The sequence below is a fragment of the Pelmatolapia mariae genome, linkage group LG23 (assembly GCF_036321145.2).
Source record: "Pelmatolapia mariae isolate MD_Pm_ZW linkage group LG23, Pm_UMD_F_2, whole genome shotgun sequence".
Lineage (NCBI taxonomy): Eukaryota > Metazoa > Chordata > Actinopteri > Cichliformes > Cichlidae > Pelmatolapia > Pelmatolapia mariae.
Window position 1 is genome coordinate 11,642,623 of NC_086246.1, and position 7,564 is coordinate 11,650,186.

A 7,564-nucleotide genomic window follows, 5' to 3' on the forward strand; every position below is an offset into this window, starting at 1 on the left:
TTTAGTCGCACCACGGAAAAATTTGGTCGCATTGGTCGCACTCTAGAGCCCTGACATGACCACACACCCAGCCCATCTGTCTTGGTGCTCCATTGGTGAATAAATACTAATGACTGGGAGGGTCCGGGGCGGTATCCAGGACACACTGGAGAGATTATATCTCCTGACTGGCCTGGGAAAGCCTTGGTGTTTCCCCGGATGAGCTGGAGGAAGTGGTTGGGGAGAGAGAGGTCTGGGCTTCTCTGCTCAGGCTGCTGCCCCCACATCCTGGCCCCAGATAAGTGAGAGAAGATGGATGGATGGATGGATGGATGGATGGGTGTTTAACATTTGTTTTTCTTTTTTTTCAGTGGAATCACATGATTGAGTGGATTACTTTCTAAAGGTTAATTGTGAAATTTCTGAAAAGACCTTTTCTCTTTTTAATCAGCTTACACTGTTTCCAGATTTTTCTAATGCATTTTCTTATCTAACCTTCTCCCTGTTATGCTCATAGAGTGACAACATGTTTACCCGTGTAGTTAAACATCTAGTTAACTCTTTAACTTCTGAACTGAATAATGCATTTCAAAGAGCTCTCTCCTAGAGGGGAACATTGACATTATGATTTAGAAACTCAAGGAGACAGACTGACCTGACCTGATCTTTCTTCATTTGTGAGTAAAGGACAATCTAGTTAATCGGCCACTCTGTGTCCTTTTCTGGAGGTCCAGGAAGACTCTGCATCTCATTATTGCTTAATATGTGTGTTTTGCACACATATTTCACACCATGTTTAATATTTTTTCCGTGTTACTTCTGGAAAACATGTGCATAAAGTATAAAACTGAGAAAGAATGTGACGGAGGCTGATGGCAGCGGTCAAGAAAAAACTTTGTACATACATAATTCTGACTAAGAAGAGGTGGCAAAAGTACAAAAGTACTGTCTCTTTCATAGGCTACACCAACAACTGGTCCAATCAGGGCAGACGAATCTGCTCAGAAGGCATTCAAGAGACTTAAGGAACTGTTGGCTTCTGCTCTGATCCTCACTTAACCAGACTCATCCAAACAGTGAACTGTTGGTAGCCACGTAAGTTCTGGAGGAATGGTGGCATTGGCTAGAGGGCACTGAGCAAACTGATCACAAGGTCCTCACCTACCTGAAAGCAATGAAGAGGCTCAACATCCAACAGGCCAGACGGGCTCTGTTCTTTGCTCGGTTTCATTTTATCATCACTGACATGGGAAATTCCAAATTCACCTGTCATCCCGGTAAAAATTGAACATTAACCTTTTTGCTTGCATTTTGTTAGAGAATATCTGTCTGCTTCCACCATCTGTGCAAGAAAAAATGGTCTAAAACTCCTTCACCTGGTCTACTGCATCCATTTCCAACACCTGGACGCCCTTGTACCCACATTGTACTGGATTTCTTGACCAGACTTCCACCATCTGTGGGTAATACTGTCATGCTTAACATAGTTGACTGTTTTTCAAAGTGAGTGCATTTTGTTGCTTTCTTAAATTGCCTTCTGACTTAGAGACTGCTCAGTTGATCGTGTTTTCATCTGCATGGGATCCCTTGAAACACCCCACACTCTATATCCCGCATCTGAAGGAAGTTCTGTGCCAACCCAGGTTAGTCTATGCTCTATTTTCCATCAACAGAATATCAGGCAGACAAAGCAGGTCAACAAGGAGTTGGAAGCGGCTGGAGGATGCAGTTGTAGTTTAATTAAACTGAAGTACATTTAAGTTGTTGAATACAGGCCTGGAGCACCAAATCCAGATTTACTGTCAACGAGATCCAAGAATGCAAAATAGGGACTCCCATAGGAAGGCACTGTATGCATCAGAGAAGCTATGGAGAGATAAAACAGGAAAGCTTAACTGGAACTCTGCTGTCACTTGTAATTCAGATGCACTGACATAAGGGGGCAGTGTTTCACAGCCAGAGCTAGTCGATCTCAGAAGATCTCAGAGCTGCCCAAAATACAGACTTTGCTATAAACAGTGTTTTAGCTCTGAAGAGAGCTCATAACCATTTGAAGCAAAAACTGGCAGAGATATTATCTTATTAATACTGACTGACTACAGCCAGTGTTGTACATGAACTTGCCAGTTCTGACACACACTGTAAAATCTAATTAGTTCCCAGAACTCAAAAAAATTATGGAAACTCGTTGCCTCAAAAAAATTGAGTAAAGCTTAGCTAAAAATGACTAAGTTAGGACAACGTATTTATTTTGAGTACTCTGTACAAGCTCATTTGTTCCCAGAACTCAAAACAATTGGATCAAGTTTACGTAAGATGACCAAGTTAGGGCAACTTACTCATTTTGAGTACACTGTACTCAAAATGTACACAGCCGTGTTAGTTCCCAGAACTCAAAAAAATTATGGAAACTCGTTGCCTCAAAAAAACTAAGTAAAGCTTACTTAGGATGACTGTTAGGACAACTTATACATTGCAAGTCTGCAGTATTAAGAATAACTTGATATTTCTGACTTTCTGACAATACTAATTGTTTACCTACTGACAAACATTTCAAGTTCAACTAAATGAAAAAACAATTTGTGGTACCATGAATATGATTAAAAATAATTAACAACAATTTTTGTAATGATGTTAAAATGAGCACAACTTTTATTTTCAAACACAACAAAGTACAACAGCCAACATACTGGACACTGTTCTGCTGAATAAAAATTATATTGCCATCACTGTTACAACGAAACAAAGTCTCAGATGTAATTATTCTGAAAATAAGTTTAGGCCTACCACAAGTTTGTTTTGTACTTACATTATTTATATAATCAACATAAAATATTTATTGTTCTGTCACAAGTGCAGTCTCTAATTTAAACAACACATTCGTTTTTCATTCCAACACATGAGCTGGAATGTTGTAATATTTTAAGGATGGCTTGTTTCCAGTCCAGGCATTACTGCCTGAATGACTATCATGGATCGAGGTGATCCAAATGTAGGTGCAGAAGAAAGTCTTTAACTTCCCTTAAGTACAGTGGCAGTGGATGTGGGTTGGAGATGCAATGAGCTTGATCCTGCAGGTGACCACCTTCACTGACCACACCATCTGTGACGGAGGACTCATCTCTCCTGTTGTCCTGCAAGCAAACAATCATATTTTTGGAACATGAACTTAATTGCTTTCTTAAACATTTTTTCCTGCATTTGGTATAAAACAGACTCCAATTTAGACAATCTCAGGCTCCCTCCCCGCCGGAGAGGTGACATTCAATGTCCCAAATTGTCAGTCTGGATAGCCGTGACCCCCACACAACACACAATATTGTCATGAAAGCATCATTTTAAAAAGGTCTATGCAAACATGGGCAATAACTTTCATTCTAATGATGTGCAAAATGATTTGGGCACAAAACAAATTTTGCTGTTAGAAAACTTGCAGACTTCACTATATACAGTGTAGACCCTCTAAACTAAGTTTGGGGGATGTGATCTTTCAAGAAATGCAGACCAAACTGTTGTTGTTTGTTTACTTACACAGCATGTCTTGTAGAATTAACTGGAGTCACAGCAACAGCATAGTGCAGTCATATCTCAAGTCTAATAACAGAAGACAGGAAAAGATCAGTAAAGAAACAACTTCCCCAAACCAAAGCACAAACAAAACAATAAGTAAAACAGGTTGATCTAAAGTATGATTAAAGTTCAGCCTGATTAATATAAATGTCACTGACAGTTGCTAATAAATTGGAAAAACAAAACACTTACCACTGAGTTGATGTCTTCCTGTCCAACAACAGGAGTGCTGGTCCCGAGCCTCAAAGACAGTAAGAAGCAAGCAGAGGGAGAAAAAACAGAACATATTTCAGAAACTGATTTGATCCTTAATGGCTGTGCAATCATTGTAACATAGAATTTGCTTATGTTGTTAAATAAAGGCTAGATTTGACATTAATAGATGCCACAGATGTTCTAAAGCTGCCACAAAGCATGAAAACGTCGGAGCATTTTGCAAATATGTGATGTCTTGATAAATCGAGCAGATATTTGAAATTCACACAGCTACATTCTCGCCTGAAAATATCTTAAAAGTTTATTTTGTGACCCAGAAAAAGTAATACGTTTTTCAGCAGTGCTCCTCCGCCATTGCCGCGCTTACAAGTACGCACAGGCTCCGACAACCGCAGCCGACAAATGCGATCCTCTTTTTCACCAGACTACCCTTTCTGGGTCACAAAATAACCTTTTAAGATATTTTCAGGCGAGAATGTAGCTGAGTAATGCTCAAATATCTACTTAATTTATCAAAATATCACATATTTGCAAAAGTGCTTCCACGTTTTCGGAGAGCTCCGTTATCCACCCCCCACACCTATCCCACCCCTAACGGCTGCACCTCCCAAAGAATTTTGTCTGGGCTCTTATCTCACTTATTTATTTCAAACAATCAACAAAAAAAATCACCGACATAGTTTTATGTAAGGTTTTTAAGGCTGTGGTGTTAATTTTTAAGTAACATGAGCCCAGCGGCAGCAGCAACGCTAGGCTAACACTAACTAGCTAGCAAGATTATAAACCTGGTGCTAAACTAAGAGAAGCCACAAAATCAGTTTGAATAAGAGTAAACATTTACTCACCAAGTCAGTAAAGATCCACAGCAATGACAACAATAATATCTCCAGGTTTGCTCAATATATTCCATAACAAATGCTGGTGCCATGAACATGCGGACTGATCCGGGAGGGAGGGGGACGGTAGTCACGTGGCATTTTCAAAACACATCTTTCATCCTTCCGCCCTGAGAAGCAAAACTTCCAGCTTACTTATTTTTTCTAAGTTAGGACAGCTCAAATTAATCGAGTTTATCAGCATTTTTGCATAAAAAGTACTGGTAACTTATTTAAATTGAGTTCTAATAACAAATTGATAAAAATTGAGTTCAGCCTATTTAATAGTTTTAATTAAACACAATATTACATTTTACAGTGCAGAACATGGAAGACACACAAGCTGCCTAATGTTTGTGAACAAGGCAGATAACTGAATACCTATAAAACATCAAACATAAAAACTGTAGCATCATCAGAAAGCTGTGAAACATCAGCCAGCTCTGACGCTGGAGCTGTTGATGCATCAGCTGATACTGAAAGTGTGTGACAGGACTTTTCCAGACATATGAACAGGCATGTTCTTCTGTCCAGTGTTGTTTGGGAGTGGAAGGAAGTCCCTGGTAACATTGTAAATTCTTGTTGATGTACTGTTGCGTTTTCTGAAGGTTTATTGTGAAATTTCTGAAGACCTTTGCTCTTTTTTTTATCAGTTTGTAGCGTCATTACAGTTTCCAGATTGCTTATGAGACGTTGTGTCTTATCTAACCTTCTCCCAGTTATCATCAGTATAGTAAACCTTAACTCTCAAACTTCTTGATTACACAATGACATTCAAGCAGCTCTCTGCCAGACTGACACATTATAACCTGTTCTTAAAGAGACAGACTCAAGGTAAATATATAAAACACCAGATACTAGTTATACTTGTTTTCTGAATTATAACGGACGAGACACCTGCCAGGTGTGTGTAACACTGTGATCCCACTTTATATGCTGACCTGATTCTTCATTCGGCCTCTACAAAGGGACTCGAGGGCAATCTAGCTGATAACTCACTCTGTTTCTTTTTCTGTAGGATTAAAAAGACTCTGCAGGAAGATAAACTTTGGAAGACAGACAGCTGACATCTAATTATATACATGTATATGTCCTAGATATTTCTCTCTACATCTCATTATTACTTCTGCAGGGGGGTGAATTTAATTCAGTTCCATCGTGTTATATTTTTTCCACATAACTTCCACAAATGTGTCAGTTCTTGCAGAAAATATGCAGACAAAACATGACACTGGCCAAGATAATAAGGCTGATAGCAGCAGTCAAGAAAGAAAAGTAAGAAGTTTGCATTTAGAAAACAGAGTGACTTTACATTTCAGCACAATCACCGAATTTTATGGCCCTGATCATGGGCAGTTAATGATATAAATAGATGACGCATACATTACTTTCCATTGTAAAGTAATTCACTTAGTCATTTCAGATCAAATATTAACAAGTGGTAGCATGCAACATGTGTATCTCTTTACTGGGCTTCCCTGGGATCAGTAAAGCAGACCAGTACAGACAAGGACTTTACTTTCACAAAGAGACGATGCTTGACTGTGTGGGAATGAGTTTTGTGTTGCTGCTCTCAGCAGTGGGAGCAGCAACAGTGGAGAGGTGAGTTTTCTTCATTAAATAGATCTGATCAGGGTTTTAAAAAAACATAGATAATTACCTTCAAAATATTCTTAGCATACAAATCCTTGTGATGTTGGTATAAGTTGGACAGAGCTTTCACTTTTTTTACTTCCTTCATTTCTGCTACTCTTCACTATTTGCTGACTTTCGTGGTACACTGAAGATTAACGGCTGGGAAGCGTTCAAGACGTTAAGATGGTGTTGAGAATTTTAAAGTATGTTTAAAGAGTAAAAATGATCTACACATCGACACATCTGCATATCATCAGCTAAAACCTGTTTAACTAAAAATAGCTTAAAGACGACAAATAAATATTAAAACTCAGGTCAGTTTTTATATTTATGTGTACACAAACAAGGAAGTTGTCTTGATGTAAAATTTTTATTATTATAAATACACATATATTCTAACTATATACTAAAGGGTTTTGAATTGGGGATGGGGGTCAATATGGGCTATTGTAAGACAGTTGAGCAGAGAGCAGGGCGTGGAGGGTTGTAAAGTATCCAACGGCCTGGTGAAAGAAACTTTGTGCTTTTAAATATATAATAATTTTTCATTTGGTGGCAGCAAGATTTTTTTTAAGTTTAAACATGGTCATCTTCATCCTTCTTCTCTGTAATAACATGGAGGAGGCTAGCTGCTGTAGTCTCTAGAGCAGGGGTCTCAAACTCGCGGCCCGGGAGCAACTTGCAGCCCATGTCACCCCTACTTGCGGCCCGTATATTGACATGAAGAAATATAATGCAGTTTGGCCCTTGAAGTTACTTTTTTTGTTAGGGAGGATTTGTTTGTTATTGAGTGCAATGTTAAAATAAGTTTTTTCTTTTTTGTACTACTTGAACACTTAAGTGGCCTTCACATGAGATGTCAGTGCCGGCAGTGGCCCACAGCTCATTTAAGTTTGAGACCCCGGCTCTAGAGCAAAGCATTTTTCTATTATAGCACTTCAGCTGCTCAGTAGTTCATGGCGCCTTTTCTCTAATTTTTTATTTCATAATGTGTCAAACATGGTTGAACAGATTCCTTTACTAAACACCTATGTTGCTGTAATTTGTGCAGAATTTGACAATGGACCCTTGTACCATCACCGATGCTGGCTTTTTAGCTTGTACTGACCAACAGCTGGATAGACTGCCTTTGAAGCAGTTAAAAATTGATTATTGCAGGCTTGTAATTTTAAAAACTATTAACTACAACCCAGATAAAAGAGCATACTATTATTGAGGTATGATTAACGTCAACTGCTTCTCAAGATTCTCGTGTATTTTTTGTGCAACAGAGCCCAGTATGACTACTA

At 38.8% G+C, this 7,564-nt stretch overlaps 1 long non-coding RNA gene across 1 annotated transcript; it reads right to left on the bottom strand.

The window, feature by feature from the left end:
• Nucleotides 1–2,531: 2,531 nt before the first annotated feature.
• LOC134621087 (uncharacterized) lies at nucleotides 2,532–4,788 on the bottom strand. The gene is made up of 4 exons (XR_010092184.1): nucleotides 4,611–4,788; nucleotides 3,742–3,790; nucleotides 3,511–3,573; nucleotides 2,532–3,113 (listed from the first exon to the last, which is right to left on the bottom strand). It is a non-coding gene; the product is annotated as an uncharacterized LOC134621087 (long non-coding RNA).
• Between the last annotated feature and the right edge of the window lie 2,776 nt (nucleotides 4,789–7,564).